Below are 25,747 nucleotides of genomic sequence, written 5' to 3' on the forward strand. Positions count from 1 at the left end.
TTGTGTTATGGAAACGGGAGAAAATTTTTTCCACTTCCCTAATTCACAGGAATGTTGCAGGAATGAATGTCAACAAAACATCAAACCACCTAGATAAGAACAGTTGAGTCTCTCAAAAAAGACAAAATGTAAGTTAAAGATTCATCCAAATTCCCAATTTCTTTGTATAATCTATGTAGTTGACTAGATATGCAAGAGGGACAAATTAATGTCCCTTGGGAAGTTTTCCCACTTCATGACTCATGGTTTTTAAATTTTATAAATTAAGGCTTAATTTTCATTTTAAAAATAAATTCCAATACAGAAGGAATAAATAGCTGATTCATTCTGGCTCTGTGTACTACTTTTCATTAGATTTTATATTTTTTGAGCCACCAGGAGTTCAACAGTGATGTCAGATAACATATGACACCCAGGTCATGCACCACACCAGTGGCCAGCAGTTCAGCTCCTCACCCCCACGGTGCTGAGCACAAAACAGAATTCCGGACCTCCTCAAATCTTCCCACTACCTCATTCTGAGATTTTCTCTAAGAGACAATTGGGTAGAACAAAAAAATGCCTGAGGCTCAAAAATGTGCACACTCATTTCAGACTAGCTCATATACTTTGGTCTCTATCGGGTCTCTAGACTAGGTCTAGGAACAGAGGAGAATCAACAGAACTCCCACAGTAAACAATTTTCTTCTCTTCTTGTATTCAAAATAAATCCAATAGCAATATCTAAAGTTTCTACCTTAGCCAGCTGCTTTAGCTGCACTTAGAGCTCTTTGACAAATATACCACAGAGCTCCAGATTGAAAATGCCTTCCCCTTCCAATCTTATGAGCAATGGTTTTCCACAGAATTTACATGGTATTTCAATATTGGAAATGGAATTAAAGTAGCAAGGACACATTCATTCAATATTCATTTACTGAGTATATACCATGAGCCAGGCACTTTGCTTATATTATTTTATAGATTTACATCAATAACTTGAATTACTTCAACCACATAATATATGTTAAATTGTATGCATGCAGTTGAGATACAATAAAGAAGAATCATCACACTTAAAACATTGCCATTCAGAAAATGACCATCTAACTGTAAATGGAATAGCTCTTAACATCATGCACTCGAAGGAAGAAAGCCAGAAAATGCCTGTTCTTTGCTGCTAGTGTTCATCCAGTCATACTCTCTCTCAACAAAGGATTAGTTACATTTGACATTCTAAATAAGTTTAAAACTTCATAAGACAATAGATCATCTCTAAATGTTATGACTTTAAATTTATCATTCCAATATTTACCCAAGACCCTTTTCTTACAACACACTTCTAGATGGTAAATTAACAGAACCCATGTCTCCTATCCATGAAGGAGTTAAAACAATGTATTTTATTATAACCAGACTGACTTAAAAGAAGGTCTTCCACAGGTAAACCAAATAAAGATAAACTTGAAAAGATAGTGATAAATAAATATATAGGTTAATAAGAAGTGAGCAAGTCTAAGATCTTGATCTAGCATACATCTTCCCTCAGTACAAATGATTTCATTTGCCTTTTAAATAGATAAATACAAAAACAGCATTTTCCCTTGGCAAGAAAGGAACTGTTTTGTATTATTTACCTAGACTGCATCTGTGTTTCTAAAAGAACAGTAAATACATTTCTGGAGCAAGACATGTTTCTGTGATAATGTGAGTAATGCTTCTTAAACACTTTGGAGATTATTAGAATGCTTTCCAGAGCTGCTATTGAACTCAGTCAGTTTAGCAAGAACACAAGATAAAGAGGAAAAGATGCTCTCAGCATTTTTCACTAAACTATTAGTAGAGAGCTGCAATTGAAAGGCCTCCAGTAGGGTAACTGTCAGAAGGTGAGGGTCAGGATTCTGCCCAGGCATTCAGAAAGAAATCTGATTCCAAGCCAGTTTGAAAGCTACATAGGCCCAGATGCCTTCCTCAGAAGGGTTTTCTGAATGATCAGCCCAAGTTTGGTGATAACCCCTACCTCCATCCCAAATATTGGAATAACTTTAAGCCTGCCATGAGAAGTTAGATTCACAATATGGCTATTGAAGAATTTTCTAATAGGTGTTCAGAACTTAATTAAGTAACTACATCACAACAATGAGAACACAACAATGAGAACACAATGAAAACACAACAAAGAGGGAAAAAAAAGACCTGATAAGATTAAGTCTTATATGTTCCCTCCCAAGCCAGGCCAGACCTGGAGAATTAAGACTTAATGGAATAGCCTTCTCATGTCTCTCACATACCCTAGAACTGGGTGGTGGTGATAGCATATGCATACTCATCCTTTTAAATAATGAAGGATTAATTCAATATCTACTGAATTTCTATGGTGTAAACTCATGGAGCTTATATGCTAACATGGAGAGGTGGGGAGACATACAAGTGATAGACTAATAAATACCTAACTATATAATAATATATCATATATATATATAATATGTTTGTGTGTGTGTGTGTGTGTGTATATATATATATATATATATATATATATATATATATATATATTATAACAACTGGTTGATTTCATGTAAGTTTTATAAGTGTTAAAAAGAGAGTGAAAGAGTGACACTAATTTGAATGCAGGTGGTCAGAGATCTTGCTGAGAATGAGCCACTTAAGAGGGAAATTATATGAAGAATGGGAAACAGACTTTGCAAGTTCTAGTCATTCAGTTCCTCAAAGAAATTTTTGAAAGTCATCACTTTTTTTGACATTATACACTTGGGAATTTCATTAACTTTTTTTTTCAGTTCTTCCAACATTAGATGGAAAAGAGTACTCCTCCCAGATCGTCTACTTACAAGATTTTTCTAAGAACCCATATGTATTTGACAAAGTTTGCCTGTCTTGCTTCAGTGTATTTAAATACTTCTTCTAATTCCAGACTTCGGGATATATTACAAAGCTGTAGTGATCAAGACAGTATGGTACTGGCACAAAAAGAGACATATAGATCAATGGAATCAGATTAAAATCCCAGGAGTAAACCCACAACTATATGGTCAATTAATCTTTGACAAATCAAGAAAGAATATCCAACGGAAAAAGTATCTTCAATAAATGTGTTGGAAAAACTCCAAAAGAATGAAACTGTGTCACTTTGTTATACCATACACAAAAATAAATTCAAAGTGGATTAAAGACCTAAATGTGAGACATGAAAACGTAAAAATTCTAGAGGAGAACACAGGCAGTAACCTGTTTAACATTGGCCATAGTAATTTCTTATTAGATACATCTCCTGTGGCAAGGAAAAAAAAGAAAAATGAAACTATTGGGATTTCATCAAAATAAAAAGCTCCTGCACAACAAAGAAAATGATCAACAAAATTGAAAGACAATCCACAGAATGGGAAAACATATTTGCAAGTGCCATCTTTGATAAAGGGTTAGTTTTCAAGATCTATAAAGAACTTATACAACTCAACATCCTAAAACCAAATAATTCAGTTAAAAATGGGCAGAAGACTTGAAAAGGTATTTCTCCAAAGAAGACATACAGATGGGCAATAGGCATATGAAGAGAAGCTCAACATTACTTGTCATCAGGGAAATACAAATCAAAACTGCAATGAGATACCACCTCACCCCAGCCAGAAATGCTAAAATTAACAACACAGGAAACAAAAAGTATTGGTAAGGATACAGAGAAAGAGCAACACTCTTAACACCAATGGTGTGAATGCAAACTGGGTGCGACCACTCTGGAAAATAGTATGGAAGTTCCTTAAAAATTAAAAATAGAACTACCATATGATCAGCAATTTTATTAGGTATTTACCCAAAGAATACAAAAGTACTAATTCAAAGAAATAAATGCATCCTGATGTTTATAGCAGCATTATCAACTATAGTCAAATTACGGAAAGAACCCAAATATCCACCTACTGATGAATGGGTGAAGAGAATATACACACACATACAGACACACACACACACACAATGGAAGAAGATGGTGGAAGGTGGTGGTAAATACACATACACACACATACACGTCCCCAAACACACAATGGAATATTACTTAGCTATAAAAAAAGAATGAAACCTTGCCATTTGAAATGACATGGAGGAACTAAAGAGTGTTATGCTAAACAAAATAAGAGTCAGTCAGAGGAAGCAAATACCATATGATTTCACTCATATGTGGAATTTTTTAAAAGATTTTATTTATTTATTTGACAGAGACAGATCACAAGTAGACAGAGAGGCAGGCAGAGAGAGAGAGAGAGGGGGAAGCAGGCTCCCTGCTGAGCAGAGAGCTCAGTGCAGGACTCGATCCCAGGACCCTGAGATCATGACCTGAGCCGAAGTCAGTGGCTTAACCCACTGAGTCACCCAGGTGTCCTCATATGTGGAATTTAAGAAACAAAACAAATGAACATGGTGGGGGGGGGGGGGGAAGAAAAGCCAAGAAACAGACTCTTAACTGTAGAAAACAAACTGACGGTTACCAGAGGGGAGGTGCTTGAGGGAATGGGAGAAATAGGTATTGTGGATAAAGGAGGACACTTGTGATGAGCACCAGATGTTGATGTAAGTATTGAATCACTAAATTGTACACCTGGAACTAATAGTATACTATATGTTAACTAGCTGGAATTTAAATAAAAACTTGGGATGGATGGATGGATGGATGGATAGATATTCTTCTAATGATTCCTCCACAGAGTCTCTCTGACCCTTTTACCTGGTACTTACTGATATATTTCCAGAATTGACTATAATAAATGTAAGTTTTGCTCTTTCCCCCCAGACTTTTTCCCAGAGCTTTGACTCCCACTCCTGTGACATTAGAATGTTATCTCTTTCCAGTTCAATTTACCCTCAAATTCAACATTTCTAAAACTTTTTATTCCATTCCCTCACCTTTCTTCCAACCAGATATTGCTGCTTTATTTCATCCTTTCTCTTAAGAGCATCACGATCATTTCATTGCTGTTTAGAATTTCAGTGTCGGTTTTGGTTTTGTTTTGTTTTGTTTTTAAGAAAGAATGGTGTTTGTGTCATTTAATTTTGTTTTTGAAGTTTTTGAAGCTCAATTAGAAATACATTTAATATTTACTTACATAGACTTATACTTAGAGGAATGCTTTTAAATAACATTCCAGAATTTTCTGATCTCATTTATCAGTTGACTAATTGTAATTGGATCAGTAAAATTATATTTAGCAGGTTAACTTCAAAAGTGGTTGAACAGATTCAACCTCCTATGGCAAAAACAGCTTACACTTCTAAGAAAAACACAATTCTCTAGAGTAAACATCCTAACAAATAGGGTTGTTTGGATTTTTTTTTAACAATCACTATGAAGTTTATAAAACGTCAGGTCTTGGATCTAGAACAACAAACTTTTAACTATTACAGAAAAACCTTATGCTCTTTTTAGTAAACAGGTTGACAGAAATTCAACATTGTATGGCAAGATACAGAAATATATTTAGCTTAAATTTGGGGGTACCATATTTAGCTTCTAATTCCATAAGGGTATATATAGCTATTATCTACTCAGTTTCTGTCAAAAATATGTATTTTTTTGTATATTTTTTATTCTTGTTCAAATGGCTAAGTACTATATTGACCATGGATGGGTCTTTCTCCTCATAGATTCACTAACTAATGAAAAAGCTGTGTTCAAGTTATTTAAACTCAAGATGCAAACATAGATGGATAAAAATAACATTATTCCTTTAATAGACAAAGGTGTTCTCCACCTACCCATTCATATCTATACAGCTCTAATCAATACTTTGATTAGAGGGGAGGGGGTCCCCTGTAGTCAATGAAGGATTTAAGATGCCATTTCTTTCAACTTGTTTTTTTTAACCAACTAGGAAATTCTCTGTTCTCTCTCTCTCTCTCTCTCTCTCTCTCTCTCTCTCTCTCTCTATATATATATATATATATATATATATCTTTTTGTCTCCAAAAAGAAATAAATTTCAGAGAACCTGCACGTTAAATCTTACTCTTAGAAGAATAAGATGCTCATTAGCATATCAAGTAGTCTGAAGGATGTCCTTCTGAATCTGTTTAACATCATTCTAAGTTCTTGGACAGTAGCACTCTTTTTTTCAAATAGCACCTTTAATATCTCAAAGAACAATAATCCTATAAAAAACCCTTTCACTGAAGGCTAGATCACTTTATTTTTTTATCCTTCCTTTCCAGAACCTCTCTTTCAATACCTTCTGACCATGACCAAGCACTTTCCTTTACCCCAGAAATAACACCCCTTATCTAGTTCCCTTATTTCAAGATGTTTGGAAGCACTCTATAATAGCTAAAATTTCAGCAAAGCTAAGAAAAGGGGGAAAATCAAGTATCCTGATATGAGAGGCATCATATTCCCAAAGAACCAAAGACATCACGGCATTCTTCATGTAACACATCTTACAGGGTATAATATTTCTGTCATCTTGAGGGCAAGATTATATTCATCTTACAAACCGAAGTATTTAATAGTTACAGACTCTAAAATATTTATTCAATGAGATAAGAGTATAATGTTAATTGCTAATTTGTTCCTAACTAGATGTTATACAAACTAAGTTACAAATATCTCTCTTGCCTTTTAAGAGTTTGGGGCACTTGGATGGTGCAGTTGGTTAAGTATCTGACTTGGTTTTGGTTCAGATCTTGATCTTAGGGTCATGAAATCAAGCCCCGAATCAGGCTCCTTGCTCAGTGCAGAGACTATTTAGGACTCTCTCTCCTCTGCCCCTCCCCACCTCTCTAATATAAATAAATAAGTCTTTAAAAAATAAAAATAAAATAAAAGCTTATAATCTGTGATAAAGAGAAAAAACATGGACTTTACAGAAAAATATAAGCATCTAATGATCAACTGACTTCATAAGCTTTTTAACCCACAAATACTTTGCACAGAAGAGTGTAGGCATAATAAAGCATAAATAGGCTATCATTGAACCTATGGAGCTGAAAAAAAAAATCTAGAAAAGAGAAACTCAGTTCTTAAAAGATAGCAGAGGCATAAAATGTACCATAAGAGAAGCAGAAAATATAATGAAGACCATGGCAGACAGATTCTAAGGAGGTGCCCATGACTCTTAAGATGTTCATGCCTTTGTGTAATTCCTTCCCCTTGAGACTGGACCAGACCTGTTGACTTGATTCCAACTAGTAGAAAGTGGCAAATGTGATTCAATATGTACGATAACATGTACATGATTATGTAAGGCATAGAGCCCATCTTACTGGAGATCCTCTCTCTCCATTGCTCACTTGGAAAAATCTACAAAACCTGCAGTGGCAGAGAAATGAATTCTGCCAACAACCTGAATGAGCTTAGAAATAGATGGTCTAGTTAAGCTTCTACATGAAAACCCAATCCAGATGGCTGACACCTTGATTATGCCTTACGAGACCCTAAACAGAGGACCAGCTAAGCTATGCCAGAGCTCCTTCCCCACAGAAACTGTAAGATAACACTTGCATGTTATTTTAACTACCACTAAGTTTGCTGTATTTTTTTATGCAAAAGATAACCTATACACAGAGGTTCAAATGAAAGAATATCTGACTGTGAGCAATCAGAAAATTTTCATTGAGGAAGTAGCATTTTATAGATGTTAAGAAATGGTTATGATTTGAAACCTTAGAGATTAAGGCAACAATCTCTTAATTTCGTAGAGCTATTATGTCTAACTTGAAAATTAAAAATTACTAAAATAAAAGCATGGTATGTCAATAAGAAACAGTTCATATTCAATAGTGAGAAACTTGAAGCTTTCACACTAAGATCAGATACAAAGCAAGGACGTCCCCTCCCACCACTCCTTTACAATACTGGTCTGCAAATACTTGCTACTGTAATACAATAAGAAAGAGAAACAAAAGGCACACAGATTAAGAAGGAAGACCTGTCTTTGTTCATAGATGCTATGGTCATCTATGTAGAAAAACTAAAATAATCAACAACCAAAAAAATTCTTGGAACTAATAAGCAATTATAGTAAGATTGTTATATATATATATATATATATATATATATATATATATATATACACATACACAAATAATCAATATACAAAAGTCAATTTCTTTACTATATACCAACAAAGGACAAGTGGAATTTGAACTTAAAAACACAATACTATTTACATTAGCACCAAAAAATTGAAATAGTTATAAATCCAGCAAAATAAATATAAGATCTATAGAAGAAAAGCAAAATTATGAAGAATGAAATCAAAGAAGAACTAAATAAATGGAGAAATATTCCAAGTTTGTGGATAGGAAGAGTCAATATCATCAAGAAGTCAGTTCTTCCCAAGTTGGTCTACAGATTTATTGCAATCCAAATAAAAATTCCTACAAGTTATTTTGTGGATATCAACAAAATGGGTCTTATGATTATATGAAGAGGCAAAAGACCCAGGATAGCCAATAGAATATTAAAGGAAAAGAACAAAGTTAAAGGATTGATGCTATCCAACATGAAGATTTATTATAAAGCTACAGTAATGAGACTTAATATAAAGTTATAGTAATCAAGACAGTGTGGTACTGGTCAAGTCATAAAAAGACATGAAGGAAACTTAAATACATATTATTAAGTGAAAGAAGCCAATATGAGAAAGCTACATACTATATGATTTCAACTATATAACTTTCTAGAAAAGATAAAACTACAGAGACAAGGGGCGCCTGGGTGGCTCAGTGGGTTAAGCCTCTGTCTTCGGCTCAGGTCATGGCCTCAGGGTCCTGGGATCGAGCCCTGCATCAGGCTCTCTGCTCAGCGGGGAGCCTGCTTCCCCCTCTCTCTCTCTGCCTGCCTCTCTACCTGCTTGTGATCTCTTTTTCTCTGTCAAATAAATAAACAAAATATTTATAAAAAAAAAAAAAAACTCTACAGAGACAATAAAAAAGATAGGTGGTTGACCAAGGCTTGGGGAGGTGGATGAATAAGTAAACCATAGATGATTTTCAGGCCAGTAAAAATACTCATTTATTGTATTATAATGATGGTTATATGTCATCATACATTTCTCCAAAACCACAGAGCGTACAACACTAAGAGTGAACCCTCAGGTAACTACACATTCGGAGTAAATTTGACATGTTAATGTAAATTCAACCTTGGTAAAAATGTACCATTCTCAAGAGTGATGTTGGTAATGATGGGAGCTATAGGTGTAGGGGGGGTGGGTGGTGAGTAAGGGGTATATAGGAAATCTTTGTACCTTCCTCTCAATTGTACTGTAAACCTAAAAGAATTTCAAAAACAACTTAAAAAAAAAAAAAAAACCAAGAAATAGCTATAGCCCAGGCTACTTAGAGTATAGGCCAGGTAGAACTAACCAATATTCTTTGTAAGATGACTCAAATTATTACACTGAGGAGTTCATAATTTATATGGGGACCAAATAGACGTTACTGAAGATTTCTAGATTGACAGTAATGTGACTGAAGATGTGTTCAGATAAGATGATTCTGGTAATACAAAGCCCAAGCACTGTATTAGAGAAAGGTAAAAGCCCACAGGAATTGAGGTAAGAAGGGCTGATTTATAGGAGTGGGAGAGGGAAATTTTCATAGGAGAAGTTTCCAGAAGCATGTACAAATGAAAGTGAAAAAGCCTAGCAACTGCTCAGCATGGAAGGGCAGAGTTGACTCAAAGGTTTCAAACATAAGCTTCCTTCCTCTCATGAGCAGATCAAAAGAGATCTTTTGAATGGTCAAAGGAAAGGAGCACAGGAATTATAAAATGCTGCTGCCAAGCATTTTTATTGATGTGTCTTGATGGAACAGTCTTATCCAAATTTCCAAGTACCTCACTGAAAATGTCGTAAAACAAAGTAAAATATTTCTATGCAGCATTATTGGAAATAAGAATGAGTTAAATCCTATCAGCAGTGTCCATGCAATATCCTCTAATCTTTCATATGCAAAACTTTGGATGGAATATGAGCTGCACTTAATAATTTTATCATTATACAACATTTCTCAAATGTATATGTATATGTAATATGGCTTTTTAATATAATGAGATACCAGACACCTATCTTCAGTGATAGATGAAAAAAAAAATGAAGGCTTAATATCCTCAACCAAGCTAATTAGAGGTCATCAGATTACAGGTAATTCCGAGAAACTACAAAATCCAACATCTCTATTTCCACCATCACATACATTGAAACCACTGTGACAATGCTGTCATTCTCCTTTGTGAGACCGAGGCAGGATGACAGGCTCTAAATAATGCATAAGCTACCAACATTCCTGCTCAGACCCTTTTCAAAAAGTGGTGAAGTCTCTCTTTTATCCCCAAAGAATTAAAATCATATGGTGAACCCTGATAATTGCTTTCAGGAGGAGCTCTTGGACCGAGCTGCAGGTTCTTCAGTGCACCCATGTTGGGAACACAGACTGTCACAGCATACAGATGAGGATGGCACCCAAAGGCCTCCTGGATGCAGAGTTTCCCAACGCTGGAAGATCCATGCAAACTTAGAACCCCACCTCTACCTCTTCCTCACCAATGAGCATTTCCCTCACCCACTCCATTTCTTTCCTATGAAGTCAGATTAATATTTTACACAAGTCAATAAGGCTCTCAGAAAAATGTGTGACTCTTTCCTTTACCTCTGAATACAGATCCCAGATTACGCAGACTGAAAACAGAATAGAAAATATAACCATTGTGCAAGTTAATACTAGCTCTCAGTTACTGGGCCACATAAGTGCATACTGACAGTTCAGGGTTTCCCTGAGAGTAGGAGCAAAGAGGTTCTAGGGGAGAGATGGAGTGGTGAGAAGAAAGCGCACTGCCCAAGAATAACGTGCACTCTCCTTTGTTATCTTCTTCTCTGGATACTCCCTAGGCTTTTGGCTTTCAGTATGAATTTTTTCAATATCACTCTAACCCAAACGTCTTACTCTAGTCGCTAAATGCATAGCACACTAAGAGCATGACTCTCCTCTATGACATTTCTTACCGTGTTGCTTTGTTTAATCATTCGTGGTATGTATATGACTTACACTCACTATCAGGCAAAGGCCATAAGGTAGAGAATGTGTTATATCTCTGGTTACCACCTACATTCCATCCAGTACACAATACTGGGAACATAACAGGTTTCTATAAATATTAGTGAAATGAATAAGGACCAATCTGAGAAAAGCCAGTTTCCTTGGAGGAGTGGGATCAGTGACATGTACAGGGTTTACCAGACAGTAACCACACTATTGTAATCTTACATGAGGAGAAGTAATATCATTCCTTGAAGGGAAAGAAGAGCAAGATAAGAATAAGGGACTAAAAATTCACACTGTCTATGATGCATTCACTGTTAGGGCCAAATGTTTCAATTTAGCTTAAAACATGGAAAGCTGTTAATACTATTCAGTAGAGATTTACCTGTTAGAGATTACAAAAATAAATAAATAAAGATAAATCAATTCATCAACATATTTTTTTCTTGCTATTTGCGTAACTATCTTTTAGAAATGCATTTTCTAGTCATTTATCTTTCTAGTCACCTCACACAGCTTAGTTCCTTGTCTCATATTTGTGGGTACTGACATATTGGTTAGCTGATCACACACATACTGAGCTGAAATGATCCCCAAGCCTACTCCAGGTATGAATAAACAAGCACAAAAGGGCCAAATATTTTGCCCATGGCCTCATAACATAACAAAAGTCATTAATTGAGCCTTGCTTTTCTATGGCATGAGTACATTTAATTTAGTCTTTAGTCAAAATATACTATACAGTAGGTGTGGTGAGATATAAAGTATATTACAGACCTGCTTTTGAGATCATAGACCCATACAACTTTGAGAAAGTTACTTTAGCTCTCAATGACTCAGTTTTGACATCAAAAAAGAAGGCAATTCCTAACAGGTAGGCATACTGTGATTGGAACTGTGTCTACCACAGTAGTTCCCAAAAGTCAAAGTCCATTAGAATCATCTGCAGAACCTGTTAAAAGATGAGGTGATCGGCTCCATCCCTTGGCATTTTCATTTTATAGTTCAGGAGTGGAGGCCAAGAATCTGCATTTCTAACAAGTTCTCAGGTGATACTGATGCTGAGAGTCTAGCAATCACGCTTTGAGAACCTCTGATCTTAAACAACTAACGCAGACTGGCCATTCAGTAATTAGTAGCTATTATTATTTCTGAAGCATAGGAAGCATTTCAATGAAATGTTAGATTGTAGGGCAGGTATTGAACATAAACAGAAAACATAATCAAGAGCCAAGTCCTATCAACTCAGAACACAGATAGAAGAAGGTCATTTCATCCAAAGCTAATCTGAGAGATTTGAGAAGGAAGTGATGCTCCTTAAGTTTTTTTTTTTTTGGGGGGGGGGACGCTTCATTTTATAAATGTCTTTTATACATTTTTTAATGGCTAATACAATACACTATATGGAAATGATTTACTTGTCTCTCTTCTTCCTCTTCATGTGTGACCTCTTCCCCTGAATGTGGTGAAATGTTCATGGCCAAGAAGCTGGATGATTAACATTAATGGGAGGTGTCTGTGTTAATCCCTTGTGCTTACTGGGAGAATGGATTTTTATCTGCTAAACTATTCCAGATTTAGCCTTTACACACATAATATAATGTAGTGTCAGAAAAATTCAGTAAATGTGTTTTATGTAAAAATAAACACATGGAAGTTAGAATGTTGGCTCGTATATATGAGACATGGAATACTACTGAATATCTAATACTCATAATTTAAAACAATGAAAGCACATATGTGAGGGAAGTTTGAGAAAAAGAACTGCATACAACACAAAAATCTCTTTTGAAACTATATATTTTTTAAAAAAGGCTATTATTAAAACAGATGTAAGCTTGAGACTTGGGGCCATACTGTGTTCCCTACTTTTATTAAATCTCCCAGTTATCAAAAGTTAAAAGTAAAGATAGTACAAATATTCCTATTCATCTTTTCTTCATGTCTAAGATGAACTGATTCTGTCAACTCCTCTCAAATCCCTTCAATTTCATTTTCACTTCTCCCTTTCAGAGCCTCAAAACCTCTCACCTAGAATATTTCAATAACCAATTAATTCCTCATTGCTCCATTCAAGGACATCTTATACTTAATGCTGCATAATTTTTTGTCTTATCATTCAACCCTCTAGTCATCAGGCAATAATTTGCATTGCATAATGAATAAAAGTCCAAATTTGGCCTGGTAATCAAGACCTCCATGATTTGGCCCTAACCCTACTGCCCACTGTTTCACTATTTTTTTTTTTTTATATTCACCTCACTCCAGGCATATTGAACAACCAGGCTGCTAGCAAATCTTGAGCTTTCATTCTCCTAAATTGTTGCCTACAGTACCTCTGTCTCTTTAAATAACTAATAAAAAATTTAATGTTTATTATTATTACAAAACAATTTCACAAGAATAGTCTCAATTGATCCCCAAAAGATTAAATAGAGTTGTAAACTAGGCATTTTCCTTTTCATTTAACAGAAGAGTAGAGACTTACAGAGGTTACATATTGATAGAAATAGCCCAGCAGAGATACAACTGCAATAACTTTAAAACAAAATCAAACCAAACACACATATACATACATATGTGCACACCAATGCACATGTACGTGCACACACACAACTGGGAATCGTTCCAGCCTTAGACAATCTCATCTTACAGATCATAATAAGGAAAGAAGTTGCAAGATCTATACATCAAAAGAATTCATCTGAGAATGTGCCGTGATAGAATGTGAATCAATTCAGTGATAATTACATTTAGGGCAGGCTGATGTTGAATGAATTCCAATAGCCTGAATATGGATCCTCTATGGAACTACCAAGTCATCTTATTGAAAAGTTAATGACTAATAGGTTCTTTATTAATTTCAAGCCTACGGAGTTTTGCACCCCCAGCAAATAGAATCCTCCCCCACTTTCCTTTCTTAAGTTTCTATTCTTTGGCTTTTATAGCCCTTTACCCCTCAAAAAGGAAACCAAAAGTTTGTGGTGATACTAGCTGCCTTCTTAGTGTTTAATATTGTTGTCAATAAAAAAATAAATTTATTTTATCACAAGAAAAAAAGTAGATGGTAGGATTTGACCTGTAGAATCTAAAAGATGTAAATTTTGGACTGTAATACTAACTATATCAAAATGATCTGGTACTTTGTTAATAATGCAGATATAAATTATAATCTTCAGCTATGGGGCCCCAAAATATAGTTTTCAAGCACTCCAAATGATTCTCATGCCTTCTAATGTATAAGAAACAACAGAGATCTTCTACTCATATCAACAATATATAGCTTATATGAAACCAGACTTTCTGACTTGGACAATCCTAAAAGATTAATAAAATGCAGAAAACTGAACAACTTTTCAAAGGCATCTGAGAGCAACCAAGGAAGCCCAGACTTGAGGGATTAAACTCTTGAGTGAAAAGAGAAGCACACTGAGGTAAACCTCACATTAACAACCACTTTATTCTTGGACACATTTTCTAATTCCCAGCATGATTCATAGAAATCATACAAAAAGCTGCAGCCCCAATCATATAGCAGCCATGCTGAGCTTGGAGGAAAAATTTGAATTCAAAATTCTAAAGGCAATCAGAATGTAAAGAGCCAAAATCCAGGAGAAAAGAGAATCATAGGGAAGTAAACCATTGTTCAGCTTGGCTTTTGCCCTTTTAGTTACTGGCTGAATGGAGTAGGAGGTAAAAAAAAAATTAAAAAATTAAAAATTAAATTAAATAAATCACCCTGAGCTGCTAAGATCTTTAAAAACTAAACAGAATCTTTCCTGTTTTTGTTTTTGTTTTTTTCACATTTTCACAGACCCTAGAAGTCAAAATATGAGTTCAGGGTCTTCCAAAGGTCAGGGGTTATAAACTCACCAGACGTTTAAGTTAAACTTCAGAAGGATAACAGATAGTAGTAATAAGAACAAACCAGAAAGAGACCTGTCTGAAAATCAGCCTCAGTTTACCTCATCATTGATCAGATCTAAATGATTAACCTCTAACTGCCTTCTGGAAAAAAAATAATTCTCTCAGAAGGAAGGTGATATTATTAAAAAATTTTTAAATTTTTATACACAATGTAAAGCATGCAATCCAAACTTTCCAAGCATAACTGTAAGTAGGATCAAATGACAAAAAGAAAAAAGGAAAAAAAAAAGTAATGAACCCAGAGTAATGTAAGTACTGGAATGATCATAAGGGGATATTAAAATAACTAATGTGTATGTTCAAGAAAATAGTTTAAAATATAGAAAATTTCATAGAGAACTGAATCTACAAAGTAAATGGTAGGTTTTGAAATAATTTAGAAATGAAGCAATTAAGAGATGAGTTTACTATCAGAGAGTATTAGTGAACTAGAAGAAAGTTTAGTATAGGGGCACCTGTGTGGCTCAGAATAACAACTTAAAAAACTGACAACAATTTTTCCAAATTGGTTGTGCCATTTTATATTCTCACTGGCAATAAGATTATATTCTTTAGCATGTACTTCTCCTGTCCTACTGAGATAGGCAGACAGCACTAAAAATATTCACCATCGAAAGATATTCTTCCTCCACAAAGGTCCCCACTCCACGACCAGACCACTTTAGCCAATACAGTTTATCTGTGTGAGTCCCTATTCAGCTGTGCTTCCTCTGGAGAGGAACCATTTCATGACCCAAGTCTCCCCTCCACAGGTCCTATACCTTCTACCTAACTGTGCAAACAGGTGAATGCCTCTCACCTTGGAAAAGTGTAATTTACTGGCCCCTAACTCTAACCACTAGTAGGCTCTCTCTACTCTCTTTATTGTTTTTAGTAGCCCTGTCTCTTGTAATGTGGGTCAGGGTTCCAGATGCTTTCTGGTTTTATCAAAAAAATATTTTTTGCTCATTTTTCTTCTGTTCTTTGAGTAGTTTCCAAGTGGAGAAAGGGAAATATCAAATTTATTTTGCCATACTCAAATGTCTACTTTGCCTTTTAGTATCAAATAATGAAAGATTAAGTTTTGGTGATTTTAAGAACACCTGAAGTCCATTTTTTTTTTTTTAAATGAGAGTCCTGTCCTGGTATTTTAGCATATTCTGGGAATTTCAGGGAAGTACCTCACATTCCACAGATCTACCCTTATTAATATATGTCACTTCTGACAACTCTTACTTCAGACTGTTTCTTACGTTCTTGCAATTGACTTTTTGCTAACTCACAACTAACCTCCCTAGATTTCTCCTACTTTCCATAGGTACCTTTTTTAATTCCCAAAGTCCTGCTGAGTGCAAATTATGATTTTAGCAAGATATGATGGAAGGCCTGAGGATAACAGCAACAGAGAAATAACAACTGCCAGTAGAAATGGATGGTCTTAGCATTCCCAAGGCCAGCCCCACCCTGAGTCCCTAGCTACTTCCTATGAAGCATTCACAGGCTCAGGTCAATTCCCACCAATGAATTCCCACCAATGAATTCCCACCAAAAGAGTTCCAGCCCTACTTCCTTCAGCCCCACAAGAATAGAGAATAGAAATGATTTATAGAGGAACCATCCACTGCATTGCAGGGAAACTCCATCACCCTCTTTATGGATGCTATATAAGCCTACATCACCAGGACAAGAATATCACAATAGTCCAAGGTTATGCATTGTCAGATAATATGCCATGAGGAGCACACATGGAGGCAGGCCTGGTAGTGCTTAACTAAGCCCAGCTCAAGTTCAAAGCAAAATCTATCTTCCAAACTAACATAGCCTTCCTGTTCTAGGCTCATCTCCCAACCTTCCATAAACAAAGTCCTACTTAGATCAGAACACACACATGCACACACATGCGGATCATCTTCAATGGCAGAGTTCTTCTAATGTGAACATGTTCTTTTTTCTTTAATTTTATTTTTTCATTGTTCCAGGATTCATTGTTTATGCACCAAACCCAGTGCTCCATGCAATACCTGCCCTCCTTAGTACCCACCACCAGGCACACCCCTCCTCCAAACCCCCTCCCCTCCAAAACTCTCAGTTTGTTTCTCAGAGTCCACAGTCTTTCGTGATTCCTACCCGCCTCCAATGTACCCCAATTCACTTTTCCTTTCCTTTTCCTAATGTCCTCCATGTTATTCCTTCCTTATGCTCCACAAGTAAGTGAAACCATATGATAATTGACTTTCTCAGCTATATTCTTAAAGTTTGTCTAAAATGCCTCCATTTGAATCACTCTGCTAAATCAGAGGTTTCTAAACCAAAATCAGGTCATATGTAACTAAAGATGGTTATCAAAATGTTTTCTCCCAGAACAAAGGAAAGATATGCCCTCATTCCTGTACTCCCCCAAAAGGCAGAAATTATTTGCAACTTCTAAAATGACTGTTTTTCAACTAAATATACTTTCATAAAATATTTATAACAGTTTAAGGAGTAAGCACCTTAGATATTCATATCCTTCTCTAACCAAGGGGTGTCTGTCCTTGATTTACATGGCAAAATATTTAATAAAACATAATACTGAAACTGAACACAGCTCTCCAGTAGACTCTGGTCCACAGCAAACCCGGTGGGGTCACAACTTATCTTGCCATGGGCACTCTACTTGGTTACTGCAGCTTAAGGTATCCTCAGCCTTCTTGGTAACCACCTTACATCACTGGCTCACTGAACACATTTTGGTCTGAGGGCACCTGAGTGGTGCAGTTGCTTCAGCGTCTGACTCCTGGTTTCAGCTCAAGTCGTAATCTCAGTCATGATATCAAGTCCCACATTGGGCTGGGTGCTCTACACAGAGTCTGCTTGAGTTTCTCTCTCTCTCTGCCCCCCACCAAATAAATAAATTTTTAGAAATTTTTGTAGGGGCGCCTGGGTGGCTCAGTGGGTTAAAGCCTCTGCGTTTGGCTCAGGTTATGATCCCAGGGTCATGGGATCGAGCCCTGCATCAGGCTCTCTGCCTAGCAGGGAGCCTGCTTCCCTTCCTCTCTCTCTGCCTGCCTCTGCCTAGTTGTGATCTCTGTCTGTTAAATAAATAAATAAAATCTTTAAAAAGAAAATATTTTTCATCTGTTGCACAGAGATCTTTTTTTCCACAGGAATAACTATCAAGTAAAATCTCTTTCTGCACTTTAGCATTCTTTTTTAACTTTAGGATACAACTTGAAATTTAGCCCTACTCAATTTCACCTTTCTTATTTTTGCTCATTACTCATCCATCAAATAACCATTTTGAATCCTATCTTCTAATGTTAGCTGTTTAGCTTCAGTTTTTATTATTCAAGAATATGATTAAGTTGCCTTCTATTTCATTGACAATATGGATAACATTTTTTTAAGATTTTACTTATTTATTTGACAGAGAGAGATCACAAGCAGGCAGAGAGGCAGGCAGAGAGAGAGGAGGAAGCAGGCTCCCTGCTGAGCAGAGAGCCCGATGCGGGGCTCGATCCCAGGACCCCGGGATCACGACCTGAGCCGAAGGCAGCAGCTTAACCCACTGAGCCACCCAGGCGCCCCTGGATAACATTTTTTAACAAAGCATAGTCTCAAGTGGGATCCTACAGCATGCCACTATATACTTTAGTCCAGATTGATCTTGACTCATTATTTAACATCCTAATCCAGGTATCAACAAACTAAACCCTATGGGTAGAATTCAACTTGCCTTCTGTTTTTATAAAGAAAGTTTTATTGGAACTCCTGTCAGTCACACATTTATGTGTTTCTATGGCTGCACTCATACTACAATGGCAGAGTTGAGTAGCTGTAAAAGTGACCATTAGCCACAAAGCCTAAAATATTTGCTCTCTGGCATTTTCTGGCAAAAGTGTGCAGACTTTTGCTCCAAAGTGACAGACAGATTAAACATGTATAAATATGACTTAATGGTATAATCATTCTCTTTTTAGTCACACAAACATTTCTCAAATATCATCTTGCTAAAATGAAAATAACTATATATATAAAGCATTGTCTTGGTCTATAGATTCTCACAGCATCATCCACAGAGGAAATGAAATTATTTTTGTTTGGATATTCTTGGAGCACTCCCAGGCTCCTAGTGATTACTGCTTCCTTTCTTCAATTAGCAATCTTCTGTCTTACTAACCCATTCTAAAATGTGGCTAGGAATCATTCATCTGAAGTTTTTAAATTCCTTGTGTCTTTTGGAAGTTGAATCTACCCTACTTTTCTGGAATATCTCTCATTCTTGTTGGTGAAGTATAAGGATTCCACAAGTTGGAAAGCCATTTCATTTAACCTTTGTAATACCAGAGCAAAATAACCACGAAGGTATTTCCTTTATTTAACACTAAGATACCTAAAATAACATCAGTGTTTTTCCTTTGGAATAATTTATATGATATTAGGAGTTTTGAATGACTTACTTACAACCATGAATTTTGAACTATTTTTGAGCAATTAACAAACTAGTACATTTTATTGCAAATATAAAAATTTCTAAATGTTATGAAAAAGACTTCTAACATTTGTATGTTAAATATATTTTGTAATTTTTATATAAGTCATTAGCTGTTCCCAGTTCTGACACTTTTTTTTTACCTAACTCCCTTTAAACCAAACAGCTCTTGGAGTTGCTGCCTCTAATGTAGGAGTTCCATTTATAGGCTCCAGAACCTTTGAGCTGAGCTAATTCCCTCAATAGTTTTCAGGAGTGCTGGCTCAGAGCATTAAGTCTGCTCTGCAAAGTGGGGCCACAGAACCGCAATTATCGTCCATATTCCCACCCACCCATGAGGTCTGGCCTGGGCTTAGTCTACATTTCCTCCAACAGAAATATCTACCCACATCAAAAGATTTCTCCTTCCAGTTCCAAGCTTAACCTTTCCTTCTATGCTTGGAGTCAGAAACTTGACTGGAGAGAGAGCTAAGGGCCTGGGTTGTTGCCAGCTACTTTGAAATTACAAATTATATGAAAACTTAAAAAAAAAAAAAACCTGAAGATGACATATTCTGACCCTATTCTCCATTCTGCTACCTTATTTCAGCTTACATCTCTCACCTGGATGAAGGCAGTGATCTCTGAATCCACCTGCTTCTGCCACACTGCCCCCCAAAAGATTTTCTCTGTGCTTCAAATCCTCCCAAGACTCCCCATTTCCCACAAATATAATTACAAACTTCATAACAAATTGCTCTCTGTGTTATCTTCCACCCAACACTCCAGCAGTAACACATCGCATATCCTTGAGCACAGGATGTATCTGTGTCTCTGTACTTATTTCTTCTTTCTGGAACAATCTCCACTTTTCCTTCAGAACTGCTACTGATCCTCCACAAAAATGGTAATTTTAACTCATTAGTTAATTAGTTCCTAACCTGTTCTTCCAGGCTATATTAAGTGTTCCTATTCTGTTCTCTAATCATACTCTTATACAAGGCTCCTTAATGGGGTTTATCATGTCATGTTACAGTTATTTCCTTACATATGTTTCTGTGCCAGAATCTGAACTCCTTGAGGAAAGGGCCATTCTTTTTTCACCTTTGTATTGTTAACTGCTATCACTGTACCTCCCTGATGGCCGGAACTGAGCAGTACTTAATGAACAAGTAAACAGATGAGCAAACTCATTCAAAATAGTCTGGTCCTTTCTTACAAACTCTGTATCCATCTTTAACTCCAATTATGTCTTAATTGTATTTATTTGATCCTTTCTGCAGTTTCATATGGTCAGATCATTGGCAATTTCTATACCTGCAATTTGCAGCTTCTTTAATTTCATAATTTGAAATCCATTTTAAATGGATCTTTTCTCCTACTTCACCTCAAGTCAAATAAATGGTAAATGAAGCTAAAAGATGTCTCTGCTTGCTTTCACATCCATCAATGCCTCTCTTCCCACTGGGACTATTTTTACTTCACAGCCATTCCTCCGCACACATGACTGAATCCTCCCCTAGGGTCCCTTCTTGATTAGCCACTTGCCCATCATTATATTTTGAACTGTCACTGCCGACTGTCCCCACTCTCTATCCTGTTTGCTTTTCCTCCTCGTGTTTCTTTGTCTGCCCCACAAGACCTTTCCTCAGCATCACATGGCTTGTGAGAGGGAGCTGGAAATCAGAAAATGTAGAACAAAGCTCCAGCTCCAGCAGTCACCAACTGAGAGTGCCAAACAGCACCCATCACTGCCACTGAAGCAGCAGAAGTTACTGCATTAGATACTTTCCTTGCGTTCTTAGGTGACTGTCAAAACACCCTACAAGGTATGTACAATCTATCTATTTTTAAAGATATGGAAACTGAAACTGAAATGGTCACATGGCATATAAGCTGTGAACTCCAATAAGGCGCACAGGGTAAACCAGGCAGACTAATGTTCAGATCCGGACTCTATCACATATTATTATCTCGCCCACCACCAGCCAATTCGTCATTTTAAGTAACAGCTTTCTATTTATTAAAATGTGGATAATACTACCAACTTTGCAGTAATGTGTGTGATTGATAAGTGGCTGGCACATAGGAGGTACTCAAGAAATCATAACTTTTTTAAAAGATTTTGCTTATTTATTGAGAGAGACAGAGAGAGAGAGAGTGTGTGTGTGTGTGCGCGCGCACACGCACGTGCAAGCAGGATGAGAGACAGAAAGCGAGGGAGAGAGAGAATCCCTCTTGACATGAGGCTCAATCCCACAACCCTGAGATCATGACCTGAGCTGAAATTAAGTCAGCTGCTTAACCGACTGAGCCACTCAGATATGGTAATTCTTAATGTGACACAGTGACACATTTGGCATTTGGTTTCAAATCTGGCTAAAAGTCCTTGTTCCTAGGACCATGAGGCCCTGATTTTTTTTTTTTTAAGATTTTATTTATTTATTTGATAGAGAACACAAGTAGGCAGAGAGGCAGGCAGAGAGCGGTGGGAGGGGTGGGGGCTGGAAGCAGGCTCCCCGCTTAGCAGAGAGCCCGATATGGGACTCGATCCCAGGAACCTGGCTGGGATCATGACGTGAAGCTGAAGGCAGAGGCTTTAACCCACTGACCCACCCAGGTGCCCTGAGGCCCTGATTCTTATGCAATTAAGTAAGGAAGATAAGATGATTCTAAGTACTACAGTGACCTGCCTCCTCCTTCTAGTTTAACATCTTCCTAACATAGGCTAGCCATTTAATCTCTGAACCTCAGTTTCCTCATCTATAAAATGAGGGGGGTATCTGTCCTATCTTCTTGAAGTTTTTTAGGGTCTGATTACATAACATAAAATATCTTGAGAAATACCATATGTAAGGGAAATCCTCAATGGAGTTAATTGATTAAGACTCTCTCACCACACCACCTCAGAAATGTTTACAGTCTCATAGGGTAAATAAGAAAATAAAAGCTACAAAGAAAAAAATTACAAATATCTAATTTTTGAGGCCCTAGACAGCAACAGGTAAGTGTGAGAAGACAGTCTACTGCTTAGGAAGGCATTCAGATAATATACCATGTGATTATATTTGGTTTCCAATTCATGAAGCCAGACCTAATGGAGCATCTGCTCTGAAAATCAGTGGGTCTTTATTCCTTGTCTAAACAGTAGATTTCAATTAAGTAAGGAAAAATTATCCTCTAAGAAAACAACAAAAAAAAATAAGTCCAACAAGCTGAAACAGAGTCCAACATAAATTGTGTGCAGCTAACACTGCCTGCAGTGTGAATGTACTTGGACAGGACTCTGTGCTCCTGGGCAACTGCACACCCCAGGAATATTATGGGATAGACGAATGGCTAAACATCTCGTTGGATATAATTGGTATTATAATTACAGAATCCACTGAGGAAGGTTTTCTCTGAGAGGGGGTGAGAGGTTGGAAGCTAAATCCCTGCATAACCTGTATTTCACACTATGCCCTGTCTGGTCCATGCTGAACCTAGATATAAATAAATGTGACCTGATACACGGGTTCCATTTCTCCATTGCTCAGAAAAGCCATAGCTACTTTATGAAGAAGGCTTGAAACATTGATTCTGACAAAACACTGGAAACAATCTCAGCACCCTACAGTGCCCTGGCTACTATGATTATCACAGTGGTCCTCTTACCAGGTTTGACTTATTTGCTTCTGTAGAAATAGGGAGATATGGTACAAAACAGTAAACAAAAACTCAGTGTAGAGTCAGATCAACATTGAAGCCCTCCACCCAACTCTGCCATGCTGTGGTGTCTCTCCCTCCCAAGGGCAACTCTTCTTCCACCTGGCTATGGATCCATTCCCTCTCATTGCTTACATCAGGGATGTTTTTTTGGTTTTGTCTTTTGGGTCTTTTTTTAAAGATTTTATTTATTTATTTATTTATTTATTTGAACAGAAATCACAAGTAGGCAGAGAGGCAGGCACAGAGAGGGGGAGGCAGGCTCCCTGCCAAGCAGAGAGCCGGATGCGGGGCTCGATCCCAGGACCCTGGGATCATGACCTGAGCTGAAGGCAGAGGTTTCAACCCACTGAGCCACCCAAGCGCCCCTACATCAGGGATGTTTTATCTCCCACAGATCAAGTCTGCTGTCTTTGTTGTTCCTCCTTCTTCATCTATAGAAGAGTCTTAGCTCTTGTTGATACCATGAGTCAGTCTCCCATTTGTGACCATTGGAGGGCCATTAATCCTTAAGAACAGCAGGTTCTCTGCTGCGTCTACTTCCTCATACATTCCCTGCAGCCTCCTCTAATATAATTTCCATTTCCAATAGACAACTGAAAATGCTCTCCTGAAATGTGAATAATGATGCCTACATATTAGCTCCTACTCTCTCCTTTCAGGCCTCAAACTACTGAAGTCTGGCACTGCGGCCCACATTCATCTTCTTGGAACATTTCTCCCCTGATTTGAGATACTGATTTCTATTGTCTCCACTATTCTTAACCACTTCTATTTTAAGCTTCTATTTCTCTTTGAGTGTCAACAGTCACTAGTACTCTTTTATCAGTACTCTTTTAACTATTTACCTTGACGATGATGATGAATGTAGTCACAACTTGGCTACAAAGGTTAAGATAATTGTTTAATACCTGGTGTTTACTAAGCATTCAAAATTAAGAGTAGTTATAACAAATTTTTTACTTCATTTCCTATCACACTTTACTATAAAATCTACATTTCAATACAAGGAAGATTCTATACTTTCAAACAACAACTTGATGTTTTCTGAGATACTATCTTCATCATGGAATGTCTTGCCTCCTCCCCTAAGGACTTGTTGCTGTTGTTGTAAAGAACACTTTTTTATCGGATTGTAGTTGACATGTGGTATTACATTAGTTTCAGGTGCACAACAGAGTGATTCAGTGTCTATATGTTATCGTATGCTCACCGCAAATGTAGCTACCATCTGTCACCATGCATTATTACTACTATAATACCATTGACTATATTTCCTATCCTGTGCTTTTTAGTCCTATGACTTATTCATTCCATAACTGAAAGCTATACTCCCACTTCCTTTCACTCATTTTGACCATTCTCTCCTACTCCTCCCTCTGTCAACCATTTCACATATAAGTAAAATCATATGGTATTTGTCTTTCTCTGACTTGATTCACTTAGTATAATACCCTCTAGGCCCATCCATATTATTGTGAATAGCAAAATTTCATTCTTTTTTTTTTATGGCTGAGTAATACTGTATGTGTGTATATATAATAATATACATATACACACAAATATATATGTACATACATATATATGTATCACATCTTTTTGTTATCCATTCGTCTATCAGTGGACATTGAGTTGCTTCTGTATCTTGACTATTGTAAATAATGCTGCAATAAACATAGGGGTGCATATATCCTTTTCAATAAGCATTTGTAAAGAACATTTTAAAAAATAAATTACTTTAAGAAAAGAAAGTACAGAATAAAAAAAGAACTTTTAGATATTTACATGGCTTAAGCATCACACAACTCTAAGGACTTCTCACAGCCTTAAAAACCTGTTTAAATATCAATACCCCATCAGAATTTTTCTCTGGGCCCTGTGAGCATATTGTTACCTCCATTAAAACGTATTGCCTTATGTCTTCAATAATAATGTAGCCTGTCAAAAAGCTAGGATCCCATGGGACTCAGTGTCTATATAAAAGTACATCCAAAGCACAGTCCAACAATTAAAATATTTACAATATAATTCCAGTTTGTATTTTCATCTCCATTTGTATATGCTATCCAATTTATAACCCACAATAATGCTTCTCAAAAAGTTCTTTTGCCATTTCTTAATTCTTTTTCATTATCTCCAACTGCTCTAGAACAATTCACATGCTAAACCCTCACTCATTCACCCAATACCCACGATGTGGGGAACAAAGGCAGAAGGATATGTAGATAAAACTTAAATGTCCTTATAACCTGCAGGCCACTGACAAATACTTGAGGCAGGCAGAGTATAATGTGCCTCCAGGAAGCTCCCAACTTTCTTAATATTAATGCCTTACCAGAGGTAAAAATAACCTTGGTTTGACAAATAGCAAGGCCTTTGGTATCCTGTCTTCTCTGGCATCTAAAAATCCTTTTGGAACCTCCCTTACCTTTACATCCCCCAACCTCAAAGTATATCATCAGTTGCTCCTCACAGTCCCAGGGAAACAGCTCTTTCTGCCCATGAGTCCTGTCCCGTGCTTTAATAAAAACATCTTTTTGCAATGAAGACATCTCGAGAATTCTTTCTTGACTTTTGGCTCCAGACCCCAACGACACTACTTCAAAAACACATCACCCATGGCATTTTTTTTCTTAACCTTCTAGATTGAATTAGCTTCTTATT

The sequence above is a fragment of the Mustela nivalis genome (genome assembly GCF_964662115.1).
Source record: "Mustela nivalis genome assembly, chromosome: 15".
Lineage (NCBI taxonomy): Eukaryota > Metazoa > Chordata > Mammalia > Carnivora > Mustelidae > Mustela > Mustela nivalis.